Source organism: Tachyglossus aculeatus, chromosome 3 (genome assembly GCF_015852505.1).
Source record: "Tachyglossus aculeatus isolate mTacAcu1 chromosome 3, mTacAcu1.pri, whole genome shotgun sequence".
Taxonomy (NCBI): Eukaryota; Metazoa; Chordata; class Mammalia; order Monotremata; family Tachyglossidae; genus Tachyglossus; species Tachyglossus aculeatus.
Genome location: NC_052068.1, coordinates 22075528 through 22102517, shown reverse-complemented (window position 1 = coordinate 22102517; position 26990 = coordinate 22075528). Strand labels below are relative to the sequence as shown.

General features: G+C 46.0%; 1 protein-coding gene across 1 annotated transcript in view; it reads right to left on the bottom strand.

Moving 5' to 3' along the window:
- The window catches only part of R3HCC1L (R3H domain and coiled-coil containing 1 like), an 86070-nt gene extending 65871 nt beyond the window's left edge, over positions 1 to 20199 (bottom strand). Inside the window, exon 1 of the mRNA XM_038743944.1 lies at positions 20075 to 20199. The gene's annotated coding sequence lies outside the window, so the exon portion shown is untranslated. The remainder of the gene's footprint in view (positions 1 to 20074) is intronic.
- Between the last annotated feature and the right edge of the window lie 6791 nt (positions 20200 to 26990).

The window sequence follows — 26990 nt, the reverse complement described above, 5'->3', positions numbered from 1 at the left end:
AGCTGATTCTCAGCTTAAGGACTTGCTGGTATGGAGGCCAGAGAATAATTAGTGCAGTCTTAATGAAGTTACATCGGCAAGCCAGAGAATCAATTTTCTTATTAATGCTTGAGGCCACAATCTCCCCTACTGTGATACTGCAGTCAGTGTTTAGAACTTCCATTGACTTATTAAGCTTTGCCTAAGGACTCGAGAACTGAGCCCCTGAAGACCGTCAACCCTATTATCATCAATCGTATTTATTAAGCGCTTACTATGTGCAGAGCACTGTGCTAAGCGCTTGGGAAGTACAAATTGGCAACATATACAGACAGTCCCTACCCAACAGTGGGCTCACAGTCTAAAAGGGGGAGACAGAGAACAAAACATTATCTTCTTCACAGGCACCTACCCACACCCTTGCTCTTTCGGCTCCCTGTCTTCTGAGCACCTGAACTTCTTCAGCCTCTTTCACTTGAGGATGACAAGAAAACTCTTGTTGGCTAGGCCACCAAATCTGAGAGAAAGCAGTTCACAGTTTCATTCTGCAGACCATGTACCTGAGCAAGAAAATGTTCAAGTGACCTGCCTAAGACCAGAAAGTCCACGTCAGAACCCAGGATTTCTGATTCCTAGACTTCTTCCTCCGCAGCGCATCTCAGGTTCCCGATCAGTTTTTCGCAAGTTGTTTTTGGAGGGCGATGGTTATGGGCCTCTCAGATTTCTGTAAGAGCTGCCAGATTGCTCCTTGCCCCGTGCAATCTTGCCTGGTGCCCCTTTCTGATGGGATGATTTATTTTTTATAATCTTTGGCCCAAGCACTAGAATGCTATCTGCCAGGCCCATGCCCCAATAAATATGCATCCGCAAACGTTTATGGAGATGGATGGCCAGGGTGGGGGGTAGGTGCTCCTTGGTCAGAACCCAATGCTGGCCTGTGGTTACGGGGGGGAAAGGAGAGTGGGGGAGGGGCGTGCCCCCATGATTAATCACTGCCCACTCTGTTTAGGGGTATTCATCACAGCCCGCTGTCAGGTAAATCACTGGAAAAACACCACTTCGGTAATTAATGTGAAGTGACGGATGGACAGCCCCTGGGCCCATTAATCAGGAACATCAGCAGCCTACTGAGATTATGAATGTCAGGATGCATAAACTGCCGGTGGATCAATAGGGCCAGGAATTCATCCAAGGCTCTCATTTCCGAGGCATCTCCGGTACATTAGGCTCCTTTCAACGCCCCCCCACCCCACCCCTGAAGCCGAAATGAAAACGGACCCTTCGGAACAAAAGTTAGGCCCAAAGTCGTGAAATGGCCCAGGGCCCCCACGTGAGCATACGGTCCGAGGAGGCTGGCCCTGGCAAGGAGAGGTACTTGTACACACCTCAGGAGCTACCGGTTCAAATCAAGCGCTTTACGAAGATTCCCGGAGCCGTGGCCGAACAAAACCTCAGCTCTAATTCTGATCTATCCTCAAAAATTAAAAAAACAAATCAAAAAACTACTTCAAATGTTTCCTTCGACCTGGCAAACTGGAGGGCAAGACTGCAAGCCAGGAACTGCTTTCTCCACCCCCACAATTCACTGAGATGCCAATCAAAGTCTGTCTAGGGGATCGGCGCTGTTTTCCCTGCCTTGAATTACACGGCACCCCGGGAGAGCAGTGACGGGAAGGAGATTACACTTGCTGCCACATCCTGCCCAACACCAGAGTTGCACTTTGCGGTCAGACCTCGGCCATGGCTGCAACCGTTGGTTAGAAAGTGTCTCGGAGTTACTCCTGCCTGTTCCGCTAAATCTCATTTCATCCCGCTGATGGATAGATGGACAGATGGCTGCTCGGTGAAAGCAGCATTATCAGCCAGCTTCTACGGAGCCTCGGCGTGATGGATAGCCCTTTCTCTACTTTCTCCAAACCGCCATCGATCCAAGCCATATTTCAGCGGTCAGGAGCCCAAGAATATTAAGTCACACAGACAATTAGGTTAAGTTGCTTGGGACATAAAACCTCTGGAAAAAAACAAACACACCACCACCTTTGCTTGGCCGTGCGCTACGGTCGTGTGTCAGACTGAAAATGTCAGACTCGTCTTCAAAATGCTGACCCATCAGGCCCTACAGATTCAAATCCCAGGGTGAGGTGAGTGAGGTAAGGGAGGGAACAACTAGATTCAACAGCTTCAACTAAGACTTGGAAAGGAACCTGTTATTGCCCCAGTCAACCTCCTTACCAACCAGGTAGATAAAAATCACCTCGCCACCGCCACACCAAACCTCAGTGATTTCTTACTACAATCCAGCACATTCACTCGGCTCCTCTAACACCAACCTACTCACTGTGCCTCAATCATGTTTTCCTCACTGCTGACGCCTCACCCGTGTCCCGCCTCTGGCCTGGAAATCCCTCCCCTTCCAAATCCTACAGACTCACCCCACCTCCAAAGCCTTATTAAAATCACATCACCTCCATGAGGCCTTCCCCAAGTAAGCCCCCTCATTAACCCTACTCCCTCTCCCTTCTGCATCGTCCTTGTACTTAGATTTATACGCTTTAAGCACTCGATAGTCATCCCACCCTCAGTCCCATAGCACTTAAGTACCATATCCATAATTTCTTTTTATGTCTGTCTCCCCTCTAAACTGTAAACTCCTTGTGGACAGGGAACATGCCAACCCATTCTGTTTTACTGTACTTTCCTATGCGCTTAGCATAGTGCTCTGCCAATTTAAATACATGCCTGTTTGTCACCGTTGGTGGCTATGACTTTTAGTCCCAGTAAGTACGTAGGGACCTGCACGTGCCCAGTCCTGTCCAGCGTGGCTAGGGAAGCAGCGTGGCTTAGCGGAAAGAGCCCGGGCTTGGGAGTCAGAGGTCGTGGATTCTAATCTCACCTCCGCCACTGGTCAGCTGTGTGACTTTGGGCAAGTCGCTTCACTTCTCGGTGCCTCAGTTACCTCATCTGGAAAATGATGAGGTATTCCCCAAGGTTCAGTGCTTGGTCCCCTTCTGTTCTCAATCTACACTCACTCCCTTGGTGACCTCATTCGCTCCCACGGCTTCAACTATCATCTCTACGCTGATGACACCCAGATCTACATCTCTGCCCCTGCTCTCTCCCCCTCCCTCCAGGCTCGCATCTCCTCCTGCCTTCAGGACATCTCCATCTGGATGTCCGCCCGCCACCTAAAGCTCAACATGTCGAAGACTGAGCTCCCTGTCTTCCCTCCCAAACCTTGTCCTCTCCCTGACTTTCCCATCTCTGTTAACGGCACTACCATCCTTCCCGTCTCACAAGCCCGCAACCTTGGTGTCGTCCTCGACTCCGCTCTCTCATTCACCCCTCACATCCAAGCCGTCACCAAAACCTGCCGGTCTCAGCTCCGCAACATTGCCAAGATCCGCCCTTTCCTCTCCATCCAAACTGCTACCCTGCTAATTCAAGCTCTCATCCTATCCCGTCTGGACTACTGCACTAGCCTTCTCTCTGATCTCCCATCCTCGTGTCTCTCTCCACTTCAATCCATACTTCATGCTGCTGCCCGGATTATCTTTGTCCAGAAACACTCTGGACATATTACTCCCCTCCTCAAAAACCTCCAATGGCTACCGATCAATCTGCGCATCAGGCAGAAACTCCTCACCCTGGGCTTCAAGGCTGTCCACCACCTCGCCCCCTCCTACCTCACCTCCCTTCTCTCCTTCTACTGCCCAGCCCGCACCCTCCGCTCCTCCACCACTAATCTCCTCACTGTACCTCGCTCTCGCCTGTCCCGCCATCGACCCCCGGCCCACGTCATCCCCCGGGCCTGGAATGCCCTCCCTCTGCCCATCCGCCAAGCTAGCTCTCTTCCTCCCTTCAAGGCCCTGCTGAGAGCTCACCTCCTCCAGGAGGCCTTCCCAGACTGAGCCCCTTCTTTCCTCTCCCCCTCGTCCCCCTCTCCATCCCCCCGTCTTACCTCCTTCCCTTCCCCACAGCACCTGTATATATGTATATATGGTTGTACATATTTATTACTCTATTTATTTATTTATTTATTTATTTTACTTGTACATTTCTATCCTACTTATTTTATTTTGTTGGTATGTTTGGTTCTGTTCTCTGTCTCCCTCTTTTAGACTGTGAGCCCACTGTTGGGTAGGGACTGTCTCTATGTGATGCCAATTTGTACTTCCCAAGCGCTTAGTACAGTGCTCTGCACATAGTAAGCGCTCAATAAATACGATTGATTGATTGATTGATTGATTGAAAATGGGGATTAAGACTGTGAGCCCCACGCGGGACAACCTGATTACCTTGTATCTACCCCAGAGCTTAGAACAGTGTTTGGCACATAGTAAGTGCTTAACAAATACCATTATTATTATTATTATTATTAATTGGGGAGTTGGATGAGTATATGTGTGCACACACTTGGCCCCAAAATTCCAATCAATCAATCAACCAATGGTACTTATTGACGGCCCACTGTGTGCAGGGCACTGCCTTAGGAGTTTTGGAGAATACAAGAGAATTACAAAACATGATCCCTGTCCTTGAGGATCCTGGAGAAGCAGTGATGCCTAGTGGATAGAGAATGAGCCTGGAAGTCAGAAGGACCCGGGTTCTATTCCCGGCTCCGCCACTTGTCTGCTGTGTGACCTTGGGCAAGTTACTTCACTTCTCTGGGCCTCAGTTACCTCATCTGTAAAATGGGGATTAAGAGTATGAGCCCCATGTGGGACAGGGACTGTGTCCAACATGATTTGCTTGTATTCACCCCCAGTAATTAGAACAGTGCCTAGCACATAATAAGTACTTTACAAATAACACAATTATTATTATTACTATCTTATAATTTAGCAGGGGAGACAAGACTCCAAAATAGATTAGACTGTAGGAAGTAACAGACTGTAAGCTCACTGTGGGCAGGGAAGGTGTTACACTGTTATATTGTACTCTCTCAAACCCTTAGTATAGTGCTCTGCACATGGTAAGTGCTAAATAAATACAATTGATTGATTAATAGAGCAAAAATAAACACACAAAAGTACTGTGCTGGGGATGTTAGCACCCAAATGCTTAGGTGAATTTCTAATTTCAGAGCTTAGAACAGTGCTTGGCACATAGTAAGCATTTAACAAATACCATTTTTATTATTATTATTATTATTATTATTATTATTATTATTATTATTATTAATGGTGGATTTGGATTGACATTCAATAAAACCAAAAGGGACGGATCAGAACTAAAGGAAAGTCATGCTAGTTCAAATGAATTCTGCTTTTAAGTCTAGAAATACTTTACAGGCTGGGCTGTCATACCTCAAAACACTCATGGGGGGTCTGCAGCAACAAAGAATGGCCGATATAAACTTCTTCCTCTTGTTTCTTTTCATCTAAGACCCGGGTGTTCTTCTATCTAGAGACCTGTGGACATCCAAGCCCACCAGCAGTCATCCCCTTGTTAGTTCCATTTTGCTGCCGGCTCCTTCTCTGGATGTGCAGGGTCAGAACTCTACAGCTCTACGTGGATTCCCTCGTGACACAACCAGTGCCCCCACTTCCCCTCAACACTCACACACCCATACCTGATGACCTTTCCAACTACTTCGAAGCCACCAAGTGCGAGGCCACCCCTGCCCTGCCAAAAAAAATAAAACAATACCCTCCACCTCACCTCCGCAGCTCTCTCAATTCCCACAACCACTCTCTCATCTGCTCAGCCATCTCTCCAAAATCCACCCTTTCCACCGGCACTTCTGACAACATCGCTTCTCCCTTTCTAAAAATACTAGGGCCCATGGTTCTTGCTGATCAGCCATGGCTGGATCACCACCCCACTCCCGCTCAATCCCTAAGGACCCCAGACGTCCTGATCCAAAGGAACCTCTGGACCATGAGGGCCTTAATTTCTGTTCATTCTCTGATCTTTCACAAGTCAAACAGCCAAGGCAAAGAGAGAACAGGGACACCTCATCAATGAATAGAAAATATACTTTTAGAATCTAATAAAATCACAATTGCGGCTAAGTCTTGGCCCTGTGTTTTTTACATTCAGGATTTATATGCAAAGATGACTACCTGTAGTGCCAGTGCTGGGCTGTAGCCCTTTAACTCAAGCCCTGTAACCCTTGGTAGCCACGTTGGGCTTCACTGTCTACTCTTCTTCCCTCTTATTACCACTAGCACCTTTTCTGAATCCCATTGGCACCATGCAACTACCACATCTTTCCCCAACTCCTGCGCTCATTGATAACTCACAGCACCATTTAGTGCACAAGGTTTCTGGTTGGAGAGATTAAACCAAATATTAGGGGGAACGTGTACGGTGGTAGATCTAGCCCTTCCTTGATAAAGAGAGTGGCATCACAAGGGCTACAGATGCTACAGAAATCAAATAGATAGGCATACAACTAATCAGAATGGGCCATCTAGAAGACAGACCGTGAAAACACTAATACCTCACACCAATATACTCAACTTGGGGCTTGAATCAATGCTCCCAGTTTCCCTTCAACTTACCTCCCCTGATTCTTTTAATTTGTTCTTGCTTCTGAACTCATTCTGGGCAAGTAACAACTTAAAATGGGCGAGTAAATAAAACGGATTTCATGTACTTAGTACTGTACTTGTGAATCTCCTGAGGAGGTGAGTGGATAAGAGAACTGTAACCATAGATTGTATACCATCGAAAGTCAGAATTGATTCTTTCCCTTCTACTACATGCTCCCTCATACTTAAAATGGTGCTCTGTGGCTAGTAAATGCTGGTTTCAACATGCATTCACAAAGGGTTGGACTGCGGTTCATCGGACCCAGCAGTCCAACAGAACTGTCAGTTCCGACTCCGGCTCACAACAAAATAAGCTAAACTCCCAATGGGGCTCCAAAAATCAATTCAACACACCAGCAGACTCACAACCACCCATACACTTCTGTACAAATTGACTTAGATACCATACTATTTTCCCATCTCAGGGTCACACCTGGAGATTTTCCAGTACTCTACCAGTCCTCTCCATCCCCCCCGCCTTACTTCCTTCCCTTCCCCACAGCACCTAAATATATGCATATATGTTTGTACGTATTTATTACTCTATTTATTTATTTATTTTATTTGTGCATATTTATTCTATTTATTTTATTTTGTTAATATGTTTTGTTTTGTTCTCTGTCTCCCCCTTCTAGACTGTGAACCCACTGTTGGGTAGGGACAGTCTCTATATGTTGCCAACTTGTACTTCCCAAGTGCTTAGTACAGTGCTCTGCACACAGTAAGCGCTCAATAAATACAACTGAATGAATGAATGAATGACTATGGGTGGGAGAGTCAAGCAGAGGCATACTCATTCCATTCCTACTTATGCAGGGGCTACAGAGTGGAAGGCAATCTGCTACATGTCAAAACTCCACTGTGCTGGGCAGCAGCAGCATGGGAGAGACTCAAGTTCACTGCGCGGAAGGAGACAACGTATTTTTAAGAAGAAAACTCCACGGATACACTACTACAACGACTACAAATGGAGGTGGGGTATTCTGGAAGAGATGTGTCCACAGTGTTGCTATGGGTCAGAGACGACTCGACAGCATAAGGCCCTACTATTTAGACACAAATTTAAATATTCAACACACTTGGAGACTCACAGCTACCCACGCACTTCTGTAACAGTTGACTTAGACACTTCACTACTTAAGCACTAATTCATATCCATTTCTTCTTCCTACCTGTAAATTACTTAGGTGTCTGTCTCGGTTGCTGGACCGTAAGCTCCTTAGGGACAGGGATCATGTGAACTAACTCTACCGTATTCTCCCAAACACCAAGTAGACTGCTGTGCCCACAGTAAATATTTACAAATACTATTGATTGGATTGATGAACCAAGGTTAGTCTCAATTTCCTGAACAGAGAGTTGAAGCACAAGCAGTCTGGGTTCAAAAATGTAGCAGGGCCAATGGTGTTTGAGCTTTCTACATTCATTCACTTCATTCAATCGTATTTATTGAGCGCTTACTGTGTGCAGAGCACTGTACTAAGAGCTTCGGAAGTACAAGATGGCAAAATATAGAGACGGTCCCTACCCAACAGTTGGCAACATCTAGAGACGGTCCCTACCCAACAGTGGGCTCACAGTCTAGAAGGGGGAGACAGAGAGCAAAGCAAACCATATTAACAAAATAAAATAAATAGTATAAATATGTACAAATAAAATAGAGTAATAAATACGTACAAACATATATACATATAGACAGGTGCTGAATCTGCTGAATCTGAATCTACAATCTGCTGTGCCCGCTTACCTGGTGTCCAGCCACTGCTGCCAGGTTTTCCAGAGGTTTCCGTGGAACCCCTTTTCTGTGGATTTCCATTAAAGAAGCAGTGGAAAGAGCAAAGGCCCGGGAGTCTGAGGACCTGGGTTCTAATCCTGCTCTACCACCTGCCAGCTGTGTGACCTCGGACAAATCACCTAACTTCTCTAGGCCTCAATTTCCTCATCTGAAAAATGGAGATTAAATGCCTCTTCTGCCTCTCCTCCAGACTGTGAGACCTACGGGGGATGAGGCCTGGGTCCAACCTAATTAACTTGTATCTACCCCAGCTCCTAGTATGTGCATGGCACACAGAAACCACTTAAATATCACAGTTAATTCCCTTATTATTAGTAGGGCTTTGAAGGTAGGGGAGATCTTGTTAGATTGTACCTTTTTAGATTACACCACCTCTCCCAATCTTGTTAGACTGTTAGCCTCTTGAAGGGACAGGAATTTTGACCAACTTGCTTCTCTTTTACCTATTAGTGCTTAGTACAGTGCATGGCACATAACTAGTAAGCACTTAGAATAATCATTTAGAAGGGCCTAAAACACAGGTCAGCCGATCAGCAGTATACAGAACTTCCAATCAATCAATCAATTGTATTTAATGAGCATTTACTGTGCACAGAATATCGTACCAAGTGTTTGGAAAAATACGATTTCCTCAAATCACTTCCTACTTATGCCACGGTTTAAAAGCAACTTTTGCTGTCCTGAGCCATGATGAACCAAGGCTAACGTTTTCCGCTCATGCCCACGGGGTACATGCTCTCTGAATGAAAGGAGTAGGATAGGCATGAGTGCCAGCTTGAAAAACTATAATTAGCTGCTTTGTCAAACCCTCCAGCTTGTTCTTCATGCCAAGCTTCAATAAAGACCCAGCCGTCGTCCAAATGCTTTGCATCCCAAGAGAGGAAGTCCTTGATGGGACCCTCGATCACTGCAACAGCACAGCACGTTTGGCAAGGAAAAGAAAATAAGAACTGGAGCATTCAGTGGCATGCCCATTCCCGGTAACCTTCAAAATTTAAGAGTCTTCACAATCATAATTTGCCGTTGTCTCCGAAACTATCCCATTCACCTTGCCTCACCCTCAGAGCCATATGGTGGGGACACTTCACTGTATGTCAGACGATGAGTTTCCTCCTTTCCTTTGCCCACATGGCTCCTCCGGTCTGTGTCTCCTCCTATCTGACCAACTTGTGTATGTGAAAACGTTGTTATTCTTGCCTGTTTCCCTGCCCCAAAACAGCAGAATGTGGAAACAGCAAATGTGGAAAAAGCGACCGACTCAAATGCCACTGTTTTCGCAGTCCAGAGCCCGGCCCCAAGGAGAGTGCACTTCAACTGCAAATGGTCTAAAAAGGGAAGAAATAGCTCAATAAATATCTGCTACAGTCCATCCTCGGAAGGAAACGGGACAAGCTCTTTAGAGCCTGCCTTGAATGGACTTTGGTAGCTTTAGCCTTCCCGCATGGCTTGCACATCTGGAGGAGTCATTTTGGAAGAAAGCTGAGCGCGCAGACAGAGAAAGATAAGGGCCACTACCCGCCTCCAGGGAGAATCTCGGCAGCCCCAAGTGCACAAGCAAACGAGCGGTGGCAAGAAGAGGTTTATCTCACAGCATAACACAACTCATGCCCCCAACTTATTTTACACTCCACTAGTCGCAGTGGCCATGCGTCGGCACTGACTGATTTCACGCTCTGGAGGCCAGGAAACGGCCCGCGGCTCAGTCTCTTTCACACTCCACTGACACGGTAACCCGGCAGCTCACTAACTTACTGGACAAAATTTTATGTTAACACCTGCAATCGTCACTGCAAAAGGCGGCAGGTTTGGGTCTAACTGAAGAACAAGGTGAGTCGTGAAAAAGAAAAGTTTCCCATATTCTACAACTCCCGTCCCTCAACTATACCGCACCAAAAAGCAGTATGTCAGTCACTCATGGGGGCGAATGGGAAACATTAGACGCCTCATTAGAGCGGTGTGCTGAGTAAAAAGTACTGAGGAGTTTAATCCATCTTGGCTGTTGGATAATTGGTTAAGCAGTGCAGTTAACCAGAGGTTGTCAATCGGGGGGGGGGGGCTACAAAATCCAAAGGGAACGGCCATAATGGCCGCCGACGGGGTCCAAAAATAGGAATTCCGGCGTCGGCAAGAAGCATCAAGACTGGAGCAGATGAAAAGAGTGCCCTGAGTCCTCCCTTATTCTCTTAATAATAATAATAATAATGGCATTTATTAAGTGTTTACTATGTGCAAAGCACTGTTCTAAGTGCTGGGGAGGTTACAAGGTGATCACGGGGGGCTCACAGTCTTAATCCCTATTTTACGGATGAGGTAACTGAGGCCCAGAGAAGTTAAGTGACTTGCCCAAAGTCACACAGCTGACAATTGGCGGAGCCGGAATTTGAACCCATGACCTCTGACTCCAAAGCCCTGGCTCTTTCCACTGTGCCAAGCTGCTTCTCCTACCTACCCTAGAGCTCAGGACAGTGCTTTACAGATAGAAAGCGCTTACTAAATACAATTATCATTATTATTATTATTATTATTATTATTATTATTACTACTACTTTGCTTTGGGCTCTGGGAACTGAGGAATTCAAGAACTGCTTCCTTTGTCACCAAGCTCCAATCAGGTCTTCCCAAACTGAGCCCCTTCCTTCCTCCCCCCTCGTTCCCCTCTCCATCCCCCCCGTCTTACCTCCTTCCCTTCCTCACAGCACCTGTATATATGTATATATGTTTGTACATATTTGTTACTCAATTTATTTATTTATTTATTTTACTTGTACATATCTATTCTATTTATTTTATTTTGTTAGCATGTTTGGTTTTGTTCTCTGTCTCGCCCCTTTAGACTGTGAGCCCACTGTTGGGTAGGAACTGTCTCTATATGTTGCCAACTTGTACTTCCCAAGCACTTAGTACAGTGCTCTGCACACAGTAAGCGCTCAATAAATATGGTTGATTGATTGATTGATTGATCATTGCTGTTGCTACTCTGTATGCCACCAGAAAGATCTACTCGGCTTGGTATTTCTTTGGGTTGGTGGAGGTTTAGATTGAGAGTTTGGTGTTGTGGAAGGATCTGGGTGGAAGGCATCCTTGAGACTCCAGGGGTAGAAAAAAAAGGTGAAAATCCCTGGCATATGCACCAAATCATTAAATATGTGACGGTGCAAAGGTCTGATTTTCCCGGTACGAACAGAACTCACGGCTGAACACCATGATACCCGTCAGGCCTGCGTCTGGGTGTGGGCCTGGGGAGCAGGGGAAGCAGGAGAAGGGAGAGGGGGAGGTGCTACCACCCACCTGCAGCAGCTTAGCTCAGTGGAAAGAGCCCGGGTTTTGGAGTCAGAGGTCATGGATTCAAATCCCGGCCCCGCCACTTGTCAGCTGTGTGACTTCAGGCAAGTCACTTCACGTCTCTGGGCCTCAGTTCCCTCATCTGTAAGACTGTGAGCCCCCCGTGTGACAACCTGATCACCTTGCAAACTCCCCAGCGCTTAGAACAGTGCTTTGCACATAGTAATCGCTTAATCAATGCCATCAAAAAAAAAAAAAAATCCCGGCTCCGCCAACTGTTAGCTGTGTGACTTTGGGCATGTCACTTAACTTTTCTGTGCCTCAGTTACCTCATCTGCTTCTCGTACCTATCCAAGAGCTCAGGACAGTGCTATGCAGATAGAAAGTGCATCTGTAAAATGGGGATGAAAACTGTGAGCCCCACTATGGGACAACCTGAGCGTGGCTCAGTGGAAAGAGCCCGGGCTTTGGAGTCAGAGGTCATGGGTTCACATCCCAGCTCCGCTACTTCTCAGCTGTGTGACTTTGGGCAAGTCACTTAACTTCTCTGGACCTCAGTTACCTCATCTGGAAAATGAGGACTAAGTATGTGAGCCCCACATGGGACAACTTGATTACCCTGTATCTACCCCAGCGCTTAGAACAGTGCTTTACACATAATAAGTGCTTAATAAATGCCATCACCATAATTATTATTATTATTATTATTATTATTAACCTCCCCAGCACTTAGAACAGTGCTTTGCACATAAAGCGCTTAACAAATAACCATCATCATCATTATTATTATTATTACTACTCAGCCTTCACATAGCAGCCAAGATTCTGAATTGCCTGTTTGACTTCACTGCTTGTCAGGAATCAAGACGGCCAGGAGTTTAAGCCATCTGCAAACTCATTTTTGCTTTTAGGAAGAAAGTTGATGGCGGGGACTGTACTGAATGCCCCAGGGGAAGGTGCCTTCCTCTGGCTCCTTTGGACACTTCCTGAGGCACGGGGCCAGCATGGAGAGGTCTACTCCTCTCTGCTTTTGCATATAAAAGTCAGGTGCTAAGGTAAGCTGGGGCTTTTAGTGGACTGCATCATTTTAATTACACAGAATTAAATGACAACTATTGTTATTCTGGTATTTGTTAAGTGTTTACAAGTGAGAAGCGGTACGGCTAAGCGGCTAGAGCACGGATCTGGGAGTTAGAAGGACCTGGGTTCTAATCCCAGCTCTACCAAGTGTCTGTGTTTGACCTTAACTTAACTTTTCTAGGCCTGTTTCCTCATCTGTAAAATGGGGATTTAGACTGTGAGTCCCATGTGGGTCAGGGACTGTGTCCAATGTGGTTAACTTGTATCTACCCCAGTGCTTCCCCCTTCTAGACTGTGAGCCCACTGTTGGGTAGGGACTGTCTCTATATGTTGCCAACTTGTACTTCCCAAGCGCTTAGTACAGTGCTCTGCACACAGTAAGCGCTCAATAAATACGATTGAATGAATGAATGAAAGAATGATTAGAACAGTACTTGACAACTTGTACTTCCCAAGTGCTTAGTCCAGTGTTCTGCACACAGTAAGCACTCAATAAATACGACTGACTGACTGAATGAATGAATGAATGATTAGAACAGTACTTGGCACATAATAAGCACTTAACAAATACCATAATTTTTTTTTTTTTTACAAGTGGCAAGCACTGTACTAAACATCGGGGTAAATAAAGCACATTCAGATTGGGCATAGCCCCTATTCTACATGGGGTTTTACAGTTTAAGGAGGAGGGGGAACTGGTATTTACTCTCTATTTTACAGATGAGGAAACTGAGGCACAGAAAAGTTAAGTGACTCGCACAGGATCACACAGCAGGTAAGGGGAAGAGCGGGAGTGGAACCTGGGTTCCAGAGGACCAAAATGAGAATCGACGAGAAACGGTCTGCCTCGAGTCCAGCACCAAAGTGAGGGTCACACTGGGAACAGCGGCCAAACAGCGTAACTTTGCACTTCCTCTATAAAATGGCAGATGCCAAACCTTCGCTCGATCCCTCTCAAGACTCGGCCTGAAGTTGGAGTGAATAGACATTCTTGTCAATCACAAAACGGCAAGCGTGGACTTCTTACCGAATATGGTCACGTGCCCAATCAGCTATATAGAAACAGGATAAACTAAGGCCTTGTATAAGAGCAGGGTCAATGGGTGATAGTCTCACGGGTGGCTGGACTCGCATCTAGAGCACCAGTTCCTGGAAAAGGTAAACCCCACCTCCCGATCACCCTTCACCCTGCTCCTCACCGCTGGCAGTCTCATTTCCTGGCAGTGAGCGGTATTTTTAGTCTCCTCAAGGTTTCTAATTCCATCCAATCCATATTCCCATCAATAGAAAATCTACTCTTGCAGCCTTGGTAACCAAATGAAACTGAAACACCTTGAAGGGATTGAAACCCTCCCTACCTCCCTCCCCAGCCCCCCAAACACTCCTCTCGGCGGCCAATTTGGGGGCCAGGTCTGGTCACGAAATCCCAAGGGCACAGATGACTATTCCCAAATACCTAAAAAGATCCAAAGCTGCCCCTTTGTTCGCCTCCTCCCCTCTTCCTCAGAAACTTGCAAACACCCATCTCACACGGCTGTCCATCTTCCCCTGCTGCCTCCCACCAATTCACCGCCCGCCGCAGATTGTCAGGGCTGCGTTTGGGGACCCGGGAAGTGCTCTTGTGGGACGACACGGTGTGTCAGCGCAGCGCTTTCCCAGACACAAAGTCATTCTTTATTGCCGGTTGCAGATTGGTTTCCGACTTAAAAAAAAAAAAACATAAGAATGCTAATAAAAGACAAGTACAAGGAGATTTTAAATAGCCAATATTAAAATTTGCTTTGGTTTGCTTTGGGGCCGGGGCAACCTCAGACCCATGCGAAAGGGATTTCTTCTCTCTGCTCACACCTGCTGATACCATCTGCAGATGGCTTTTTAAGGGAAAGACCAGGCCCCAGAAACACGGGGCAATGGAGACACCGACAACTACCTAAACATACATAAACAATCCTACCTTTAAGTCTTCTGGCCCTGCAGTCCTTCTTTCCTGGAAGTCCACAAATTGCTATTTACTGGGGAAGAAACTGCAGCTTTTAGCACGATCGTTCACTTCACCTTGTCCAATTCTCCGGGAATTTTGGCCATTAGTGCTCCTTGCTAAACTAAAGGAGCATTCAATGTCAAAATGAACAAGTACAGTAATATCTATGATCTAGCTGAGCACAGTTTTCCTTATGCAGTAAGATGTCCTAATGGTACACATTACACACATGCAATAACCAGCTGCTTTCCTAGGCGAAGGCCAGATTACTGGGCCTTCGGAGAGCATCAAAATGTAGACGCAGCGTGGCTTAGTGGACACAGCATGGGTTTAGGAGTCAGAGGTCATGGTTTCTAATTCATTCATTCATTCAATCGTATTTACTGAGCGCTTACTGTGTGCAGAGCACTGTACTAAGAGCTTGGGAAGTACAAGTTGACAACATAGAGAGACAGTCCCTACCCAACAACGGGCTCACAGTCTAGAAGGGGGAAACAGACAACAAAACAAAACATGTGAACAGGTGTCATCAGAAAAACAGAATTAAAGCTAAATGCACATAATTAACAAAGTAAATAGAATAGTAAATACGCACAAGTAAAATAGAGTAATAAATCTTTACAAACATATATACAGGTACTGTGGGGAGGGGAAGGAGGTAGGGCGGGGGGGGATGGGGAGGAGGAGAGGAAAAAGGGGGCTCAGTCTGGGAAGGCCTCTTGGAGGAGGTGAGCTCTCAGTAGGGCTTTGAAGGGAGGAAGAGAGCTAGCTTGGCGGATGTGTGGAGGGAGGGCATTCCTAGCCAGGGGAAGGACGTGGCCGGGGGTTGACGGTGGGACAGGCGAGAATGAGGTACAGTGAGGAGGTTAGAGGCGGCTCCACCACATATCAGCTATGTGACTTTGGGCAAATCACTTCACTTCTCTGCACCTCAGTTACCTCATCTGTAAAATGGGGATTAAGACTGTGGAGCCCCAAATGGGACAACCTCATTACTTTGTCTCTACCCCAGCATTTAGAACAGTGTTTGGCACATAGTAAGTGCTTAACAAATACCATTATTATTATTATTATATGTGGGAGATGGATGGATGGATGAGCAAGCAGAGCATGGCAGATATGGTACAGAGGTAACCTCTTTCTTTTCTGTTCTATAGCAAGAAGTGGGAGTACAGCTAACTGAAACATCGTAATGCAGCGTGAAACATCAGAAAATGAAACATCAGAGAAGCAGTGTGGCTCAGTGGAAACAGCCCGGGCTTTGGAGTCAGATGTCATGGGTTCAAATCCCCGCTCTGCCACTTATCAGATGTGTGACTTCGGGCAAGTCACTTAACTTCTCTGGGTCTCAGTTACCTCATCTGTAAAATGGGGATTAAAACTGTGAGCCCCCATGGGACAACCTGATCACCTTGTAACCTCCCCAGCGCTTAAAATAGTGCTTTGCACATAGTAAGCGCTTAATAAATGCCATTAAAAAAATGCAATTTACAGTTTCTTTATTTGCCATCACTATGGGTCTCCCAGCAGGTGGAAAGTTGGCTCTTGGGGCCTTCAAAACAAAATTTACTACTGCTTGAATTAAGTATAATTCTGCAGCACAGGGTTACCATCTTTCTCAATATATTCCTCCCAAGGGCAGCTATCTAGGGTTCAGACATAAAGGTCTATCCTGGCCACGTCATGTCCAAGACCTTCCCTTTCCTCTCCAGCCCAACTGCTACCACACTGATTCACTTCCTTATTTCCCACCTTGATTACTGCAGCTGCCTCGTCGCTGACCTCCCTGCCTCCTGTCTCTCCCTCCTCCAGTTCATATTTCACTCTGTCTGGATTATTTTTCTGAAAAATTGTTCAATCCACATCTCCCAGTTCTCAAAAATCTCCAATGCTGCCCAATCACTTCCACATTAAACAAAAACTTTTTACCACCAAATGCAAGGCATTCACTCAGCTCTCTCCTTCTTAGCTTATCTCATTGATGTCCTACTAAAACTCAATCTGCATACTTCACTCTTGTAATGCCAACCTTCTCATAGCACCTTAATCTCATCTATCTCGCCATTGAGCCCGTGCCCACATCCTCTTTCTGGCCTGGAATTCTCTCCCCCTTCATATCCAAATGTCCCCCATTCTCCCCACCTTCAAAACCCAAATAAAATTACATCTCCAAGGAGTTTCCCCCAACCAAGTCCTTATTTCCCCTATCCACTTTCCTCTGTGTCGCCTTGGATGTGTCCCCTTAAACACTTTGATACTTACCCCAGTCCCACAGCTCTTATTACAATAATAATAATAAAAATAGTGGCATTTGTTAAGTGCTACCTACAGGCCAAGCACTGAACTAAGCGCTGGGCTAGTTACAAGACAGTAAAGTCCTACATGGGGCTCACAGTCTAGTGGAAAGAAAAACAGACACTGAATCCCCATTTTGCAGATGAGGGAACTGAGGCCCGAAGAAATTAAGTGACTTGCCCACGGTCACACAGCAGGTAAGTAGCAGAGATGGGATTAGAATTCAGGTCCTCTGGCTTCCAGGCCTGAGGTCTTTTCACTAGGCCATAATGCTTCCCATATGTACATAAATATGTACATAGGAACTTAGGTACAGGTACTTTCATTCTGCCATTTCTCTATTCTGTAATTTATTTTCATGTCTACCTCCCCCTGTAGACTGTAAACTCCTTGTGGGTAAGGATCATGCCTACCAACTCTTGTATTGTACCTTCCCAGTACACAGCAAGCATTGACTATCACTGATCGATTCACTGATTGATTGATGGAAATGAGATGGGTGGGTAGCTATGGCTGCAAAGAATGAGAGTGCGAAAGGATCTGTTAATTTCATTCATTTATTCATTCAACCGCATTTATTGAGCGCTTACTGTGTGCAGAGCACTGTACTAAGTGCTTGGGAAGTACAAGTTGGCAACATATACAGACGTTCCCTACCCAACAACGGGCTCACAGTCTAGAAGGGGGGAGACAAGGAAGGCCCGTGAGAAGGGCAGAGGCATCTGGAAGCGCTAAGGGAAGCAAGTAAACATGGCTTTGGCCTCTGGTTGGAGGAATCACAAGCTAAGATTATGGCCAGACACTGCTCCGGTGAGCCTGGAGGTGCTGGGAAATTCATCTTGCTAGAGTTAAGTCTGGCTCACCCTAGTGAGCAAGGAACCAGGAGACATCCGAGAGCCAATGTGGCTCCTGGCAGGAAACAGGGCACTGGGCCTCGCTCTTCTGGCTTACGGGTTCATTCCTTAGCCATCCTGCTCATTCCTGGGTCCTACTAGCCCCCATCAAGCTTTTAATCGCCAGTGGCCCCATTTGTGGCTCCGGGTTGCTGTGTCCCATGTCTCCTCTGTTGTTGTTTTTTTAATGTTAATGCTACCAAAGAGTTGAGGATGAACAAGAAAATAATTTACAAACACAATGATCCTGTCTCATTCATTCATTCATTCAATCGTATTTATTGAGCGCTTACTGTGTGCAGAGCGCTTGAAAAGTACAATTAGGCAACAGAGACAATCCCTACCCAACAACGGGCTCCTTGCTTCCTTTGTCCATCCCCCCACCCAGCCCCACAGTGCTTATGTAGCTCACTGTGGGGAGGAAATGTGCCTGTTTGTTGTATTGTACTCTCCCAAGCACTTAGTACAGTGCTCTGCACACAGTAAGCGCTCAATAAATATGATTGATTGATTGATTGATATGTCTGTCACCCCCCACCTAGACTGTAAGCTCACTGTGGGCAGGGGAGGTGAATGTGTCTTTTTATTGTTGTATTATTACTCTACCAAGCACAGAGTATAGTGTTCTGCACACAGGAAGCACTCAACAAATACAACTGAATGAATGAATGAATTTTAAACTGCCCCTGCAGAAAATGTGAACTGTTTTGAAAACCTGGATACAGGATTTTCTTCCCTTGTTTTGAATATAGCTATTAGTAGTAAAATATTCCAATCACTCCAAACATACACATCTTTTTTGGTTGCTCAAAAATAGCCAACTCCCTGAAACACTATATCCTCCCTCCCATGTGACCCACATGAGAAAGTCTGGAATGAAGCAGTAGTAACAGGCTCCTTTCCCCAACTCTCCCAGAAGAGACAGGGCAGCCCCTGAATTATTTAACACTTCCCACCTCTAACCAAATATGAGAGGGTGATGTGGGGGGAGGATCCCCAAGTAATAAGAAATTAGTAGCATTTTATCAGAGTTCCCCATCCTGACAATAATAAAGTAACCACCCCTGTGAATGTGTCTGGGTGTTTTGTTGTTTTTCAAGTGCACTGCTGTTCGGCTAAAGAGAAGATGCACATCCAGTGGGGTATTAAGAAATAAAAAATAGCCATAGCTTTGTGTCCCGCTCTGAAAAATATCTGTTTCAAGGTAGATGGCAATACCACCTGCTGCCCGGTATTTCAGAGTGTTAAAATTGCTGAACACTGGATATCAAAATCAAGGTGGCACCCTAAAGAAACACAGGAAAAGATTCATGTTTACTTTCCTTCCCCCGTCCAAGAAGGAGAGAGTGGAAGGACCATTTCTGGACAGGCCAAAGCCTTCTAGAAAAGAAGCAGCGTGACTCAATGGAAATAGCACGGGCTATGGAGTCAGAGGTCATGGGTTCAAATCCCGGCTCCGCCAATTGTCAGCTGTGTGTCAACTTGTCTGTGCCTCAGTTACCTCATCTGTAAAATGGGGATTAAGACTGTGAGCCCCACGCAGGACAACCTGATCACCTTGTAACCTCTCCAGCGCTTAGAACACTGCTTTGCACATAGTAAGCGCTTAATAAATGCCATTATTATTATTATTATTATAGGGCATGCAGGGCAGTAGCTGGGCAATGGCTCTCTAGCAAAATTCTCCGTGGCAGGAGAGGGATTCAGAACCCCTGCCTCTCCGCTCCCACCCACCCCAGCCCTCACTCTGCCCTTCCCTCCCTTTTGAACAATAATCATATTTCTCAAGACAGTAATAATAATAATTGTGGTATTTGTTAAGCGCTTACTACATGCCAGGCACTATATTAAGAGTTGGGGGGTACACAAGAAAATTGGGTTGCCTGTCTCATGTGGGGCTCACAGTCCTAATCCCCATTTTATAGATGAGGTAACTGAGGCACAGAGAAGCTAAGTGACTTGCCCAAGGTCACAGAGCAGACAGTGGAAGAGACAGAATTAGAACCCATAACCTTCTGACCCCCAGGGCTGCCTCCATCCACTACGCCATGACCAGGAGTAGCCAGTCAAAGAGGTGGTGGGGTTTTTTTTAAAAAAGTCTGCATTTACAAAAAGGATTGGCATGAATGAAAACAAATAAGACAGCATAGGACTGAAGTGTGTATGACAGTTAGTAACTGAATAACATGTGGATATTTGACAGAAATAAACAAATAGTTTTTCATCAACTTACCAAATCACTAGTAACTGCTTTTGAAGAGGTGTGAGGAACCGTAGACGGGCTGTGTCTGAACACTGAAAGAGTCTTCCAAATAAAAAAAAAAGGAGAACCCGGGCAATTCTCATCTAGAAGTCGGCTTCAATGCCTAGGAATCAAAAGGATGAAAGTTTGTTTTTAAAAAGCAGCAAACGAGTTTGACACTGAGCCGCAAGTAGATGTCATGATTTGTAAAGAAAAAATTAATCAGGCAAAATGATTCCTTTTTTGAAAAAATGAAGATATGGGAATAAGGAACCCAGGAAGGAACAAACTTTGAAAAATTATTTCAAAGGGTAAATGAAGCACCACATATAAAAGTACAGTGAGTAGAAAGCAGATGCTCTTAGGTTGGCAGGGACTACAAAGGGACAGAGAGAGAAGGAGAGAGAGAGAAAGCAGGACAAGGAGAGACTGGAAGAGGAATAGGGAGGAGGGTAAAGGGGAGATGGGAAGAGGGCATTGGGAGGCAACACAAGACAATAGAAGGGAACAAAGGGTGCAAGAAGAAAGAGAGAGGGGTGGGATGGGAGGAAGACAAGGTAAGGGAAAATGAGTGGGAAGACAAAGGAAGGGCGATGGAAAAGGAGGGAGGGATGCTTTAGTGCCACTTGGACTCTTCCCCACCATCTGTGCAGTCTGGGTGGCAAAAACCCCACTGCTGTCTGTGCTGCATGGGCTGCAGAACACCTGCCACCTGGATTGTGTTGATGAGAGCCCCACCATCACCTCAATCCAAGTGTGGCAGTCCTGCCCTGCACCAGTCAGGAAGGTGGAGTGGATGAGTGTGCCCGTTTATCGTTATATTGCACTCTCCCGAACGCTTACTACAGTTCTCTGCACACATTAAGCGCTCAGTACATATGATTGATTAAATGAATGACTGATTGAGTGACACTCAAGTCACCTGGACTGTGGCGGTGGCAGCCCTTGCAGGTTCATTCATTCATTTATTCAATCGTATTTATTGAGCGCTTACTGTGTGCAGCACACTGTACTAAGCACTTGGGAAGTACAAGTTGGCAACATATAGAGACGGTCCCTACCCAACAACAGGTTTTCACTGGCACAGTCACTGGAACTGTCCTGAAGATTTCCAACACAGTTCAACAACAACAGAGTGGTCACGCTCTGGAAACCTCTCTGGGAAACAGCCATTTTAGCCACTGAAGGAATGGGAGTTAGAGGCTGTACCCTAATGAGTCAATCAATCAATCAATCTATCATATTTATTGAGCGCTTACTGTGTGCAGAGCACTGTACTAAGCACTTGGGAAGTACAAGTTGGCAACATATAGAGACAGTCCCTACCCAACAGTGGGCTCACAGTCTAGACGGGGGAGACAGAGAACAAAACCAAACATACCAACAAAATAAAATTAATAGAATAGATAGGTACAAGTAAAATAAATAAATAAATAGAGTAATAAATATGTACAAACATATATACATATATACAGGTGCTGTGGGGAAGGGAAGAAGGGAAGATGTGGGGGATGGAGAGGGGGACGAGGGGGAGAGGAAGGAAGGGGCTAAGTCTGGGAAGGCCTCCAGGAGGAGATGAACTCTCAGTAGGGCCTTGAAGGGAGGAAGAGAGCTAGCTTGGCGGATGGGCAGAGGGAGGGCAGCTAGAGGCTTTTTAGATCGTTAGAATGAACCCCAAACCCTATCTCCCCACCAAAATTGGGACATCTGGTCACTTCATCCTTCACATGCAGATTTTCCAAACGTAGTACTGTAAAAATGAGATGCCCTAGTCTAGAAAAAGAGCCATAGGCAAGGAGCAACACCAGGAATTATTTTTTCAAATCCTGGGCTGACCGAGCCATCTTTTCAAGGCCATATCAAGTGGTCAGGGCAAATTCAGTAATTTTAACCCAGAGAACATTGTTAGATCTAGTCTTGTTTATCATATATCCATAAGTAATCTGAAGGCGGGGGCAGTAATACATTGAATTTAGTTCAGTGAGGAATTTAAATTGGGAAGTATAACCATCAGCCAAAAGGACAGAGAAAAACCTCCAAGGGGACCTAACAGAATGAAGAAATGGGGTAGAAAGCTCCAAATTGGACTGTAGATTCAAGAAACCCGGAAAGGGAGTGGGCTGAAAACACCAAGAAGGCTGTGAATCTGAGGGACCCTTGCCAAAACCCCCTGATGCACCTCAGGACCATTTCTTATACGAAAACCAAAGTGCACAGGTCAGCTAGTAAGGGTTGGCAAAGGGTTTTCCTCTTGCAAGCAATGCGTCTGTGTAAGGGCAGAGCAGGTTTCACATCAATTCCCTACACTATCTGAGCTAGCTTGCTTAGCACAGTTCTTGGCAGAGAATATGTGCTCAATACACACCATCTCTAACAGAGGGTAAGCCACAGAGACCCTTAAAGAACAGATAGCAGGAATCCTTCCTAGCCTTCTCTGTTTCCAATGGATTAAGTACTTAGAAGCAGCTTGGCCTATTCGCAAGAGCACCGGTTTAGGAGTCAGAGAATGTGGGTTCTAATCCAGCCATGGTTCTAATTCAACCCATGAGCCATGTTTTATAACCTTAAGTGCTGTTTACACCACAGGCAAGAACACCTAGCACCAAATGTCAGTGACAGGAACAAGATCTAATTCGAGTCAAAGCGTCTTCATCTGCCCTAATACCACGCAAGCACAAGTTTCAAATTTACACTCAGTCCACCTTAACCCTGGTGTAACTTCATCCAGAAGAGAGAGTTTGGTTCTGTACAACTTAGTTCCATGAAGATGTTGACAAATTGGAGAGTTCAGTGAGCCACAAAATGATGAAGGAGCTGGAGGGACTGACTTTTAGGAGAGGATGAAAAGAATTAAATCTGTATAGCTAGGCTATGTGTCCACTGGAACAGAGAGGGGCAAAGAAGAAACAAACTGCCTGCCCATAACCAAAGGATGTAATCAGTAAAGTGAGACAAAGTACTTAATATGATACAAAGAAATGAAAGTTTAGGAATAAAGGGCAAAAGGAAAATGTAAACTAAACACTGGGACTGTTTCTCCCCCAGAAATGAATGCAATGTAAACTGAATGCAATGTAAACTGAATTGTGCCCTAAAAAATTAAAAGAACTTAGAAAACTATTGGGATGCAGATTGATTCATCTTTTTTTAACTCCACTTTTTAATAATTGCTATGGTAAATAAGAAGACATCCAACTGCCTCTCAGAGGCCTGAGACCAGCCTCTTCCATAGTCTCTCCATCAAATGTGAGCCCATTGTTGGGTAGGGACCGTCTCTATATGTTGCCGACTTGTACTTCCTAAGCGCTTAGTACAGTGCTCTGCACACAGTAAGCGCTCAATAAATATGATTGAATGAATGAATGAATGAATGAATAAAGAATTACACTAAACCCTCGGGTAGGTACAAGATAATCAGGTTCCAGATGGGGCTCACAGAATAAGTAGGAAGAAGAATAGGTATTCAATCCCCATTTTGCTGTTGAAGGAACTGAGGCCCAGAGAAGTGAAGTGACTTGCTCAAGGTCACACTGCAGGCAAGTGGCAGGGCCGGGGTAGAACCCATGCCCTCTGATGCCCGAGGTCCACGCTCTTTCCACGAGGCCACAGTGCTTCTCTACGGGAAGTGCACGGGTCAGAAGATGAACAGGAGCAGTGAGGAGGTGAAACTGAAATCAACTAACTGTATTACATGGGAGATTGGCTCCTTGAGGGCAGGAATCGTGTCTACCCACTCTACTAGACTCTCCCAAGACCTTAGAAAAGTGCCTTGCACTCAGTAAGCATTAAACACCATCGGTTGACAGATTTTCGCAAACGGTTTGGTTGGAGGAGCAGGTTTAAATGAATGACCGCACATTTCGGGATTATCTGTGAATCTTAATAACCACACTATCTCTGTTCCCTAGTAATACAAATAATTGAGGACTGGCTCCATTTCACATGTGTCATGCAGAGAAAAGGAAGATTCTCTGGCAGTAGCTTAGGAATCAAGTTCACTTCAGTGTGCTAAAGCTTAGCTGGGTGAACATGAAGGAGACTAAAAATTCTAAACCTAACCTTGCCACCAGTTTGCCACACAGTCTAACTTTAGGCAGAGATCAACCACTGCAGGCACCAGTTTCTTCATCTAGATAATAGCCAAGAAAATGGCCAGGGTTCACAGGGTATTCTGAAGAGATAGCTTCTCCAGGGGCAGATGATCATAAAGGCAATTTTACCCAGAGAGACTCAAAGGGAACCATATAAGAGCAGGTTCAGCAGCAGCCAAAGTAAGGGTTGATTATTACAAAATCAGTGATTAGGAATATTTGAACTTTTCTCCTCCAGCTAAATTTGGCTTAGGTCTGACTGAACCCACCCAAGGCCCACAGCTCTCACAAAAATACTGCCATTCTTTCCCAGGTGGGTGGGTTTGTTAAGGGTCTCTCTCTTTCTCCTACCTGTTACCCAAGCCCATTCTCCCATGAATAGTTATTCAACGACTAAACAGAAACAGTCCAAGTATAGTTCAGGGGGCTCCACTTGCTATTTCATTTTCTACTTCACAACATAATTGTGAAGGAACAAACTCTATAGACTGCTTTTCCGGCAGTTAACTTATATCATTCCCCCAAATGACCAAAGTTGATATCGCCCCCAAAATCTCCACATTCCTACTAAGTTTAACTACAAACATTTCACCCTCCCAAAGCCTTCTCACTATTCTTTTTCCATTTCTGTTGAAGAGTAAAATGGAGGGTCTGTATAAATTCGAGCATGCAGGAAGCAAATCCAATTGATCTCCTTTTCTTCCTGCGTCCAAACGGCTGGCACCCATGGGAGGCAGGACCACGAAGCGGTCCATCCCCGAGCCCGCACCGCCACCTGCCAAATAACAAATCTTCTCTTGCACCAAGCTGTCCCCCATTCTCTTCATATCTGCCACCCCTCCTCACCAAATGAGGCTAAACTGCAGGCCACCTCCTTGGTCCAGAAACTCACTCCACCAGCCTCCTCTGCAGTCTCTGATTTTTGGCAGCTTTACAATCCTAAACACTAGCTTGCTGTCTCCGCGGCTGCTTGCCCGTTATCGCCAGCCCAAGACCAGTCCTGTTTGGAGCACAAAGGGAAAAACACAGGAGGGACGACAATTATTAATATAACTGAACAGTGAATTTGAAGAATGGAAGATACACAGACGGTTGGCAGGAGACAGTGAAAAACTGACTGCAGGCTGAGCGCGCCCAGAACATGTTTTACGAGAGGAGAGGCAGCACCGAACTCTCCCGAATGGAGGCTCGATGCTGCTGAGCGACACCATATAACTTCCCTTCTATCTGAGTCTCTGACAACTGGAATCTCTCTGTAATTCAATAAGCTCTTAGGAGTTAGAGGGGCTTCATCCATCGTGCTAGCCTCATTAATGGAGGGAGGACTCTAAATGCTTCCCCCATCAGCTAACAGCGGATTTCTTGGAGGGTGGGGAGGTAGGGGGGTCTCTACTGCCTGATTTACTTTTTTCTTCCCTCTTCCATACGTGCCAATGGTTTGAGGGGGAATGGGGTCATTGTCCCCATAGGTTTCCAGCAGAAGGGGTGAAGACACTGTTTTTCACCCTACCTTTTTGGGGACTGGACTCCCAGCCTCACTCATCCCAGGTCTCCAACAAAGACTAAAGAGCTCCCGGGAAGGGCTGAAAAGCCCCCAGATCTGGTCTGAGTCAACTTTCAAAGCCTCCCTTCTACTCCCAAGCCCCCTTGCATTTTCTCCCAACCCTTCAACCAGCCCACTAGTAAAATGAAAAGTTATCATCAATGCCCCTCCAGAGGCAGCTAGAGGGGAAAGTCTGCTATAGACTTGGCCATTCAACAACAGCCAAACTATAGTTTAGGGGACCGTAACTGGCTATTTCGCTTTTATTTCTCTTTGTCTAGTGGTGAGAGCATGAGAGTGGAATGTGTTGACAAACGGGTTCTTTAGGAGTTATCAAAATGATAGTCAATAAGGATATATTGAGTGTTCTTCATGTACATGGTGCTCAGCTAAGCTCTCCATCTGCTGGTGTGCTCTTGCTCTTCACATTCTACTATTCATTCATTCATTCAATCGTATTTATTGAGTTCTTACTGTGTGCAGAGCACTGTACTAAGCACTTGGGAAGTACAAGTTGGCAACATATAGAGACGGTCCCTACCCAACAGCAGGCTCACAATCTAGAAGGGGGAGACAGACAACAAAACAAAACATATTAACAACATAAAATAAATGGAATATGTACAAATAAAATACAGTAATAAATACGTACAAACATATATACATATATACAGGTGTTGTGGGGAGGGGAAGGAGGTAAGGCGGGGGGATGGGGTGGGGGAGGAGGGGGGAGAGGAAGGAGGGGGCCCAGTCTGGGAAGGCCTCCTGGAGGTGAGCTCTCAGTAGGGCTTTGAAGGGAGGAAGAGAGCTAGCTTGGCGGATGTGTGGAGGGAGGGCATTCCAGGCCAGGGGGATGATGTGGGCTGGGGGTCGACGGCGGGACAGGCGAGAACGAGGCCCGGTGAAGAGATTAGCGGCAGAGGAGCGGAGGGTGCAGGCTGGGCTGGAGAAGGAGAGAAGGGAGGTGAGGTAGGGGGCGAGGGGATGGACAGCCTTGAAGCTGAGGGTAAGGAGTTTCTGCCTGATGCGCAGGTTGATTGGTAGCCACTGGAGATTTTTGAGGAGGGGAGTAACATGCCCAGAGCATTTCTGCACAAAGACGATCCGGGCAGCCGTGTGAAGTATGGACTGAAGTGGGGAGAGACAGGAGGATGGGAGATCGGAGAGGAGGCTGATGCAGTAATCCAGTTGGGATAGGATGAGAGATTGAACGAGCAGGGTAGCGGTTTGGATGGAGAGGAAAGGGCGGATCTTGGCGATGTTGCGGAGGTGA